Genomic DNA, 12,435 nt, shown 5'->3' on the forward strand with positions numbered 1-12,435 from the left:
ATAGATAGATAGATAGATAGATAGATAGATAGATAGATAGATAGATAGATAAAGGGCACAGGGCAAGTTGAAGATGAAGGGGTCCTATCTGGAGAATAAAATTAAGTGAGAGAAGATTATACTTGGAGAAGGAGAAAGGGAGGGGTAGAATGGGGTGAATTATCTCACAGAAAAAAAAACAGAAAAGAAAAGGCTCTTACAGTGGAGGGGAAATGGGGGAAGGTGAGAGGGTATGAGTGAATCTTATTCTCTTAGGATTTGACTTAAGAAGGGAATAACATACACACTTAATTGGGTATGGAAATCTGTCTTACCCTACAGGAAAATGGGGGGGAAGGGGATAAGAGAGTAGGGGGATGATAGAAAGGAGGGCAGATTGGGAAAAGGGGTAATCATAAACAAATACTTCTGAGGAGGGACAGGGTCAAAAGAAAAAATAGAATAAATGGGGGGTCAGGATAGGATTAAAGAAAATAGAGTTAGTTTTTTACAGCATATCTACTATGGAAGTGTTTTGCATAACTGCACATGTATAACCTATATTGAGTTGCTTGCCTTTTCAATGAGGGTGGGTGGGGAGAGAGGAAGGAAGAAAATTTGGAACCCAAAGTTTTAAAAACACATGTTTAAAAAAATGTTTTCACATGCAACTGGGAAATAGAAAATACAGGAAATGGGGTACAAAAATCTATCCTTTCCTACAGGAAAATGGAAGGGAACGGTAATAAGAGAAGGGGGGAGAGATAGAAGGGAAGGCAGACTAGGGGAAAGGGTATTCAGAATGCATGCTATCTTGGGGTAGGGGGAGGGATGAGATGGGATGAAAATTTGGAACTCAAAATCTTGTGAAAGTAAATGTTGAAAACTAAAAATAAATAAATTTATTAATAATAATAAAAAATATGAATCTATGGTACGTTTCTTTTTGCTCATGGTGTTTGCTTATTCCCTGGCTTTTAAAGAGATTGAGCTCTCCTGCTGGGGAGCAGAGGGTACCGACCCAAGCTTCTTGTGTTGGGAGCCTAGGTCTTGGTCACTGGCTTTGTGTGCTGGGGCTTCCGATGCGGCAATGGCAGGCTGTAGGGTTCTGGCAGCTTACCTGGTCGCAGGATGGAATCAGCAAGGCTGGAACTCTAGGGCAACTCTAGTTTGCCTGCTTTTCCTTTCCTTTCACTTTCTTCAGCTCCTTTCAGATGAATGTTGCAGGGTGTTTATCCGCCAAAGGCCCTTTGTAGTGCTGCTTCCCTTATTTTTGCTGAGGCACTGGGAGACCCGTTTCCTGGGCTACTGGGCTGCTGCTCCCCATCTTTCTTCTGGTTCAGTTGTTCCAGGGTTTTTTCCTGGGGCAATATTTTCTGGGGTTTCAGAGGTTGATAGGGAAGGGTGAGAGTGACTACCTTTTTACTATGCCATCTTGGCTCCCAGAAGCAGAAGGTATAGGAGTTTTAATGGCCTGAAAGCTCAATACTTTTATGGCAACAGTGTGATGTGGCAGAGCAAAATAAAAACATTTACTCAATCCTAGGCTGGATTGGTTCAAACATAGTGTCCATAATGAGATAGACAATAGTCCCATTCTATTCTGCGTGGTCAGATTCCACATTGTAACTATTATGTTCAATTCTAAGTGCCACATTTTGGGAAAGAGATTGACAAACCTGAACATACCCACAGAAGGGGGACCAAGAAAGTCAGGAGGTTCAAAACAATTTCACACATCTATCAACTGAAGAAATCTGAGACCTTGGTGCTTCAACTTTAGAAAGTTGCTTCAATCCCCCAGATGCAAGGTGGCAGATAGGGAAACTGAGAGGATTTCCAGAAGAATTTCATCTTGAACCATCTGGGTTTTAAGTCATAACCTGAATTGAAGGAGAAGTCATCCAATGTCTTTCAAGCTATAAATCTACTCCCCTTTTTCTTTTATCTATTATTTGTACCTAAGCTTTCTTATACTAATCTTATAGAGCAGAGGTTCAAGGTAGCAGCATCTAGAAGCTCCAGAGCAAGCAACTGCACAGCAGACTTCCCTCCATACAATAGACAGCTACACAGATTGTACACCACTGGCAACTCAATCTACCTTTTGCCTCATTTCTTTGTATTTGAAAATGTTTCTCTTTGAAAGGTTGACTGGGGGAAAAATCTTTGTATCAAATATCTGTTAAGAGTTTTATAGCTAAGACATATAGACAACAGAACTATGTATATCACAAAAAATTCCTGAATAGAAGGGTCAAAAGACATGAACAAACAGTTCTCAAAAGAAATTCAAACTATTAAGAATCAGTGAAAGAAGTATTCAAATCACTAATAATTAGAAAAGTGAAATTCAAAACACCTCCAAGGTTCACTTCACATACATTAAATTGGTAGATATGATAAAAAGGTTAATAATCAATACTGGAAGGTAGGTAAAAAGATAGACACAATAATGCATTATTGGTGTAGCTGTGAACTGGTGCAATCATTTAGAAAGCAATTTGATATTAATACACAAATTAAGTCATTAATATATTCTGACCTTCTACCCAGAGTTTCTACTGCTAGGTATATTCCCAAGGAGGTAATTATTGAAAACAAAGGTTCCACATACAACAAGGTACAACTTTCCCCTTACTTTACTAGTAATTTCAAACCTTGTTGCCATACCTTCTTAATGACTATCCAGGCAATCAAACAATAAACGTTTATTAAGCACATTTATGTGATAGGTACTGTGTCAACTACTAGGGATACAAAATAAGGCAAAAGATAGCCCCTGCCTTCAAGGAGTTCACATTCAGTGAAAAGACTATTGAATGTCTTATATTTGAGAATGCAGGGAGAATTTCTGAGAAGCTGATTCCCAGTATTAAATTACAAGTCAAGGCAATAAGATAAGTGGCCAAGTAGAGGCAGTTTGTGGTATTGAAAAAAATAGTACATTTGCAGTCAGGGGTCTTGGAAATTGATCCTGGATCTGCTGTAAATTAATCAGCAAGCATTCATTACATGTCTGCTATGTGTCAGGCATTGTGCTTGGTTCTAGGAAAATAAATACAACAAAGGAAAATGTAAAAAATTTATATGGGGGTGGGAAGAAGGAGAAGAAAATCAAGGTTATATATAAATAGATATACTATAGATAAAATGTTAACTACCAGACAATTAGAGAGAGCAAGTTATCAGCAGTTAAAGGACTCAGGAGAGGATTCACATAGAAGGTATTTATTGATTTGTGTCTTGAAGGAAGAGAGAGATCCCATGAGGCAGAAGTGAAAAGAGAATGCTTTCTAGGCATGGGAATCTGTCAGTGTAAAGGCATAGTTCTGGGAGAAGGTGTCATGTGGAAGGAATAGAAAAAAAAGTTGTTTTAGTTGGATCACAGAAAGCAGAAGGGAGTGAAATATACAATATAGCTAGAAAGATAGGTTGGGGCAAAGTTGAAAAGGACTTTAAAAACTAAACATGGGAGTTTATATTTGACCCTGACCAAGTCACTTAAACTTTACTGCCCTTGTTTCTTGCAGTATAAAAATTGAAGCTATACTACTTAGTCTCTGAAGTCCCTTTCAGGTCTAAACAGTGAGATCCTATGAACTCATTCACCATAGAGTGGCCTAAAAGCAGTAATATTGTGTCTGACTAGAAAGCATTCATTAAAACCTTAATTTCAACTTACTTGCCTCTAATATATCATACTTTCACCCTGCACCTCTCAGCACACTATCCTTTAGAACTCAAAAGAAGATAGGAACTCATCTTATGCCCAAAGCCCTTTGCCCCAGAGACAAAGAAATTTAAGAAACAATGAAAGGGAAAGTGATGTATGATTTGCAAAGGGAAGAATTAATATTTCAGTCCTCTCCTGCCTTAATTCAGAGTCTTACACATTGATCTTCCCTGTCAAATGAGACCAGATTCAGTGGACAGCCTTCCCCCTTTACAGCAAGGTAAATAAGAAGTTAATAAAAATGGAAGAGGGTAATGATAATGGGACTGGGAGGGGGTGCTGTGACAGATCAAGAAGAAAATAAAATAAAAAGAGCCAAGGGGGAAACAAAGGATGCTGAAAAGTTGCAGAGTGATTGTTTGTCTGCCTTGGTAGAGGGAGTTTTCCCACCAGGAGGTTTCTTATATTGTTGAAATAAGATGCCTGCCCTACCGCCTTCTACAGGAAACATACCCTAACCCTTTTTAATTCTAGTGATTTCCCACTTTTAATTATTCTTATTTATCCTGTAAAGAGATGCTTTGAATACATTTGTTTACATGTTGTCTCCCCCATTAGATTATAAGCTCTTGAGGGCAGAGATTGCCTTTTGCCTCTTTTTGCATCCCCAGTGCTTAGCACAGTGCCTAACACACTATAGATACTTATTAAATGTTTATTGATTGACTGATTAATTGAATGATATATCTATCCAAAGAGAGATATATTCCATATAGATGGATATATAGACATCTATTCATACACATGTGTTATGTATGATATGATGTATGTGCTGTATATGAAGTGACATGGTGTAATGGACACAGAAACAGCTTTAAAGCCAGAAAGATCTAGGTATAGGTTCTCTCTCTGTTATGTACTGGTTGTGTGGCCACTGAGAAAACATTCAACCCTTTGTGCTCTAGCAAGCTCTCCAAGACTGTAAGTCACAGAAAAAGGTGCCAGCCTGCATTGATGGAGGGCATTTCTTTTGCCCAGGAGTTCTCATTACCAGAGAACTTCCAGGTATAGTCTTTAATGCTATTCTTATATATTTTTATGCATACAAGTGCATAACACACATATTATATACACAAGTGTATATATAGGTATATATCCATATATACATGTATTTATATAAATAAAGATATGCACACACTCTGAAACATAGGTGTATATATAATATATAAAATGAATGGAAAAAACTTTATCCCCTTACTATGTGGAAGCACTGAGCTAAGTGCTGGGACTATTAGAAATAAAATCCCAGGTAGCCCTTGAGAAACTGACATTATAATATAGGAAGAAGACACATATATAAGAGTAGTGGCCAGGAAATGGTGTTTTAAGGAAAGTAATAAAGATGGTGAATGGAGCAAGAGGGGAGCAGATTCACATACACTATTCCTTAGCAGTAACAATATTGGTTTATGATTGCAAACTGCGATTGGGGTGGGGGTAGCATTCACAGTGGCAAGGTAACTAATGAGATGATGACATATAAAGTGAAGCGTACCTGGGGCAACAAAGGTATAGCGGGGCACATGAGGTACTCACCATTCAAACAGTGAGGGCTCAGGGCAGGAATTCTGTGGTAAAGGAAAGAAGAAAGGAGAGAGGGAGAGGGAGAGACAGAGAAAGAGAGAGACAGACAGAGAGACACAGACAGAGAGATAGAGACAGAGAGAAAACTTTTCAATAACATATGTCCTCAAAAGCTAAACTAATGGCTCTCTTGACTCACGTGACACATCAATGCATCCTTGAGTCATTTTTTACACATATACATTTATTTTTCCCCATCTAGTTTACAAATTCCTTGAGGGCAGTGATTGTCTTTTGTGTGTCCATAATCACTAGTGTGGTGCTTTATACATTAAAAGAATGAGATAATGGGAAACAGCTCTGTTTTCTGTTGCTTATTACTAATATAACCTTTTGTAAGTCACTTCATATCTCTTGACCTCAATTTAGTCATCTGTAAAAATAAAATCTAGATAAACTCTAAGGTCTCTCTCTTTTTTCAGTCATTTTTTAGTTCTATCTGAACCTTTGTGACTCCATTTGGGGATTCTCTTGGCAAAGATACTGGAGTGTTTGCCATTTCCTTCTTCAGCTCATTTTGCAGATAAGAAACTGAGGCAAAGAGGGCTAAGAGATGTGCCCAGGGTCACACAGCTATTAAGTATCTGAGGCCAGATTTAAACTAAGGAAGATGAGTCTTCCTGGTTTAAAGTCTGACACTCTATCCACTGTGCCACCTCACTGCCCCAAGATTTCTCTCTAGCTTTAAAACTGAAGCCCAAATCTTTAAAAGAAAACATAAATTCTAAAGTAATCATCCCAATTCAACAAGCATCTAAGAGCCTATAACTGTGTGCTCAGCACAGTTATTAGTTGGTGGAGGAGAAAGAAGGTGACATGGACATTGCAGAAGTATAAGAGATTTCCTTGGCCTCTGGGAACTTATTATCTTATTGGGAAGCAAATTTGTGAGAATGTGAAGAAGCTAATAATCATAATCATAATCATAATAGACATTTACTCAGATTTTCATCGTTACAAAAATCTTTACATGCATCTAATGCAATACTCACAACAACCCTGTAAAGTGGTGGTCCTAGAGATCTTGTTTTACTAAGACTCTGAGAGGCAAAGTGACTTGTTGATGAATCACACAAGTGGGAAATGGTAAAGATGGGACCAGATCCAGAATTAAAAATGTACACAACCCATCCCACCCTCAGACCTAGTACAATAAGCATACAAATAAAAATAAATGAAAACATGATGAAAGCACAACCTGCAGCCTCAATTCCTTTGGGAGAGGGTGGTTACAGAGGCCCCAGTAAAGCACAATCCTACTTAAAGGAGGCTATAGCATAGTGAGAGAAATAATAATAATAATAATATTTTGGCAAAACAACACCCAGGCAACATTCTTCCACCTCACAATAAGAGTCAGAAAGACCTTGCTTCAAGCCCTACTTCTAAAACATGCTGACTGTGTGACAGCCTTCAAACAACTCTCTAACTCAGAGCTGATGCCAAACTGTATTAACTGGTGGAGTTCCCTACACTGAAGAAAAGTAGGTGACATACAGAGATAGACAGACAGAGAAAGACAAAGACACAAAGGCAAAGACAAAGAAACAGAGATAGAGAGACAATGGGGAAGAAACACAGAGACAAAGAGAGAGAAGAGATATTTCTGATAATTATAATTTCATCAATGCGGGGAATAGATGTTGGAGAAACTCTTCCACAGACTCCAGTCAATATAGCTTAGAGTCTTAAAGAATTTCTTGGGCCATTGAAAAAATAGGTCATTTGCCCATGATCCCACAGCAAATACATGGCAGAGGTAGAATGCAAACTCAAGATTTATTTAGGGTTTTTTCTCTCTGTTTTTTTTTAATTCTTTGTCCCTGTTGTCTCAATATCTTTTATATGATACAGATAATTTCAACAGTAGTCATAAGAACTGTGATATTTAAAAAGTTTGAGGAGCAGAGGCAAGATGGCAGAGTAAAAGCAGTGACTTGCTTGAGCTCTCCCCAAACCCCTCCAAATACCTGTAAAAAAATGGCTCTAAACAAATTCTAGAGCAGCAGAACTCACAAAAAGACAGAGTGAAACAAATTTCTAGCCAAAGACAACCTGGATGGTTGATTGGAAAGGTCTATTGTACCAGGCTGAGAGAGGAGCTTATTAAGGTTGAACTGTATACATTCCTGCATGGAAAGATGACATTTGTAACTCATGAGATCTTTGTCAATATTAGGATAGTTGGAGGGAACATATATTTATATATATATATATATATATATATATATATATACACATATATATATACATATATACATGTATATGTGGATATAAGGACAGATAGATAGATAGATAGATAGATAGATAGATAGATAGATAGATAGATAGATAGATAGACAGACAGATAGAAGGCACAGCACAAATTGAAGACGAAGGGGTGATATCTGGAGAATAAAATTAAGGGGTGAGAAAGGATTATACTGGGAAAAGGAGAAAGGAAGAGGTAGAATGGGGTAAATTATCTCACATAAAACAGACAAGAAAAGGCTTTTACAGTGGAGGGGAAGTGGGGGAAGGTGAGAGGGAATGAGTGAATCTTATTCTCATCACATTTAGCTTAAGGAAGGAATAACATACACCCTCAATTGGGTATGGAAATATATCTTACCCTACAGGAAAATAGGAAGGAAGGGGATAAGAGAGTGGGGGGATGATAGAGGGGAGGGCAAATTGGGGGAGGGGGTAATCAGAAGCAAACACTTCTGAGTAGGGACAGGGTCAAAAGAGAGAATAGAATAAATGAGAGGCAGAATAGGAGGAAGGGAAATAAAGTTAGTTTTTCACAACATGACTACTATGGAAGTATTTTGCATGACTCCACACATACAAGCTGTTTGGAGTTGCTTGCCTTCTCAATGAGGGTAAATGGAAAGGGAGAAAGGGAGAAAATTTGGAACCCAAAGTTTTAAAAACAAATGTTAAAAACTGTTTTTGAGGTAGCTAGGTGGCACAGTGGATAGAGTAGTGGCCCTGAAGTCAGGAGGACCTGAGTTCAAATCTGGCCTCAGACCCTTGACACTTGCTAGCTGTGTGACCCTGGGCAAGTCTGTCTAGCAAAAACAAAAACAAAAACAAACAAAAAAAAAGCTGTTTTCACATGCAAGTGGGAAATAAGATATACATCAATGCGTTATAGAAATTTATCCTGCCCTATAGGAAAATAGAAGGGGAAGGGAATAAAAGAACAGGGAGGGAGATAGAAGGAGGGACAGATTAGGGAAAGTGGTATTAAGAAAGCATGCCATCTTGGGGTGGGGGCAGGGATAAGATGGGGAGAAAATTTGGAACTCAAAATCTTGTGGAAGTGAATGTTGAAAGTTAAAAATAAATTAATTAATGAAGAAAAAATAAAAATATAAAAATAGTTGGAGAGATATAATTTCTGGTCAATTTAATTATTTTATTAATATGGCTAGAATGTTATTAATAAAAGGGGTTACTGGCACTCTCAAATGCCAAAGAACCCTTGTGGTGGTGGAATCACAATTTATATGCCCTTGGGAGAGTGCCAGTTCCTGAGGGTAGCAATCAACTCCGACTGGTTAACAGTTAATGAGAGAATGAATATTATAATGAGAGGTAGGCTATATTGCAATGAGGGTCTTTAGGTACCTGGCACTAAGAACCCAAATCTTGATCAAATAGACTTATTAATTTTTATATCATCTGTCTGAGAAAAGGTAGAATCCATTTTTTTCCAGTTTTAAGTAAACACAACGAGCAGGAATCCATCCATTAGCCTAAACCTAGAATTTGTTTTGCTGTTTTTGATTAGATCTTTAGCCTGGGTAAGTCTTTGAGAAAGATATCCTGCACTGGTTGACATCTGGATGAGGTCATAGAAAAGGAGAAAATCCTTGGTCTCATTACAATAATTAGTTAATAATGCAAGAGGGAAATAATTTCTCTCAGAACCTTGGTACTGATAAAATTTGCCAATTCTATTTGCTATTCCAGGGTCTGTTACTTCTCAATCTTTTAGCAGGGTAGGAAGAGTCATTTGTTTGTTTTTTAAATAAATCTCTAAAGTTTTATTCCCATTGCCTCTTCTGTTAGCCTCATTTCCACGTGTAATGATAATTCATAGACTCAATCAATCAATGAAATTTTAAGTGCATACTTTGTGTACTATGGTAATAATAGAAATGTAATGGGCCTTGAAGATTATTGAGTCCAACTACCTCAGATAAAGAAACTGAGACCTAGAACATTGAAGAGACTTGCTATGGGGCAAGGGGTGTCAGATAATTAACATATGTAGCTTCAAAGACTCAAACCCAAGCTTTGTGACTGAGCATCCAATATTCTTTTTACTTTAGCATACTAGTATCACTTCTTTCCCATAGATATTATCTCCTCCTAGGGATAAAACCAAAAGAGAGCAGTTTCTTTCCATTTGATCCTAAGCCTCTTCATAAAGAACAGTTCATATAAATGGTTAAACACATCGTTCACTTTGAGGAAGCAAAAAAAAATGCTATTCCGTATCTTCATTACTACTTGGTAATATTTGAAAGCTAAAAGCTAGAAACCCCTTCAATTTTTTTGTATGAGGAAAACAAAATTATGTTATAGTCCTCACCTTGTATCTCAGTCTAACCTTGTTTCCTAATCAGGAATAAAGAGGAAATTACCTGAAAATTATTTAATATGTTCTTTATCAAGTTAACATAATTAAATCATCATTTCCATCCAGCAGCAAAATTTGATGAAATTATCAGTCTAAATTATTAATCACTTCACAGATTTGTTTCAATTGTAAACAGTTTATGATTTTATAAGAATTTTCCCTAGGTAAATACACAATTAATGTTGCTGAACTGTTTGGCAAAGGCAATGCATTATAGTAGAAAGAGTATTGGGTTTGGACTCAAAGGAAGTAAGTTCAAATCAAAGAGCAACTGTAAGTTAAATATTCATGTAACCTTGGTTAATTCACTTGACCTCTGTCAACCTCATTTTCTTTATTTCTAAAATAATCAGCTTGGATTAGATCATATGAAACTATCTTCCAACCTTTAAATCTATATGTTTTAAGAAGATACGAGAGACTTTGCTTCTATTTGGGGATCCAAGCATCATTAGCACCTTGGAGAACTTAGAAGAGAGAGTCCAGCCCATGGAAGGAAAAAGCTTGCTACATACTAAATACCAGACTTTCAGCCATGAGAACACCTCATCCCTGTACAACCTCATCCACAACCACTACAGGATGAGAACACCAGCCTACAAGTGCCACTTTATGCAGGACACATATCTCTATGAGTGCTACCCCAACCTTGGACCCTGGATCCAGCAGGTGGAATCAAGCTGGTGGAAGGAACAGATCCTGTGCCAGGATATACATTCAAAGAGAACTGGCACAAAGGCTTTAATTAGACTTCAGGGATTAACAAGTGCCTGGTAAATGCTGTCTGCCATCCTTTCACTTTTTACTGTCCAAAATCAACCTGCTTATGTGAGAACATTTGGTGCCACTCATACAAGACAAACTCTTTTGGTGTAGGCAGTGGCTGATGTATCCAGATGTGGGTTGACCCAGCCCAGGGAAACCCTAATAAAGTTGTGGCTAAATACTATTACTCCCAGTCTGAGACCCTGGGACCAAAGCTTCCATGGGATGTCTCTCCTAAGACCTGGACTTCACAATATGGATTCTCTGCCTCAAACCACTTACATAAGCCTTATGTGCCTTCTTAGAAACCCACAAACCCATGCACTTTAAATTTCACAGATCCCACTCCACTACTAAGAGGTACAGGGAAGGAGTGCCTTCCTTTCTCCCTAGCCTTTCTTCTACCTCCTGCCTCTATAGAACAATCTTTTCTTTAAGGGAAATTAGATACAATCTCTACCCTCTTTAAAATAAAATCTTCCTATGGCTGAGTAAAAGCAGTGACCCTTCCACAAACCCTTCCAAATACCTGTAAAATATTGCTCAAAACAAATTATAAAGCAGCAGAGCCCACAAAAAGACAGGGTGAAACAAATTTCCAGCCCAAGACAACCTGAATGGTTGATTGGAAAGATCGATTGCACCAGGCTAGGAGAGGAACACAGTTCAGTGAAGGTGTGCATGAAAAACAGGCCTCACCGAACCTGGAACAGGGCTCAGAAGACTGAATCATGGGCAGCTGTGGCAGTTTCCAGACTTCTCAACCCACCAATGCCAAAGAGAACTCAGAAGGTCAGCAGGAAAAGTCTGTGTCTGTGGTAAGAGAGAAACTCTGTTCCAGTCCCAGTTGCCCATGCAGAACCCAGGCGGCGGCTACCTCCAAAGCTTCTGGCCCACAGACTGAGGGGGAATAAAGTGGCTGATCAGAGGGAGATTTCAGGGATTTCTTTGCTGGTGCTGAGCCAGGATTTTCTTGCATTGCCCATGCTTGGATCTGGGTCACAGTTCTGGGTGGTGGTCCTGGAGTGAGGCTGGTGTGATGGAACTTGTAGTGGCAGTGGAGAGGGAATCCTCCTCACAGTTCCAAGGCAGAAAAGAGTGCTTGTGATCACTCATAGACCAAACCACAGATGAGGAAAGGAGTAAACATTTCACCCTGGGTCATACCACCCTGGAAGAACTGAAAATGTACAGGTCCCTAGAAGTATCTCCGAAAACAGCTGCACAAAACCCCCAAAACTTGGGACAGTACATTCTACACACCAGAAGCAGATCCCTACCTTAACAAAGAGTTTATAACACAAGTAATTGACTGGGATCATGAGCTAACAAAGGCTCAAAAAAAGTCAGACCATAGAATCTTTCTTTGTTGACAAAGAAGATCAAAACATACAACCAGAAGAAGACAACAAAGCCAAAGCTCCTACATCCAAAGCCTCCAAGAAAAATATGAATTGGTCCCAGGCAATGGAAGAGCTCAAAAAGGATTTTGAGAAGCAAGTAAGAGAAATGCAGGAAAAACTGGGAAGAGAAATGAGAGTGATGCAAGAAAATCATGAAAAACAAGTCAACAGCTTGCTAAAGGAGACCCAAAAAATACCGTAGAAAATAACACCTTAAAAAATAACCTAACCTAAATGGCAAAAGAGGTCCAAAAAGCCAATGAAGAGAAGAATGCCTTAATGTAAAATCTTCCTCATTCCTTTCATGTAGGGATTGTTATACCTCAATAGGTCTT

At 38.4% G+C, this 12,435-nt stretch overlaps 1 pseudogene; it reads left to right on the top strand.

Moving 5' to 3' along the window:
• Positions 1-11,002, top strand: part of LOC114026595 — a 139,611-nt pseudogene extending 128,609 nt beyond the window's left edge.
• The last annotated feature ends 1,433 nt before the right edge of the window (positions 11,003-12,435 follow it).

This window comes from Vombatus ursinus, unplaced genomic scaffold (assembly GCF_900497805.2).
Source record: "Vombatus ursinus unplaced genomic scaffold, bare-nosed wombat genome assembly UNPS02014841.1, whole genome shotgun sequence".
NCBI lineage: Eukaryota > Metazoa > Chordata > Mammalia > Diprotodontia > Vombatidae > Vombatus > Vombatus ursinus.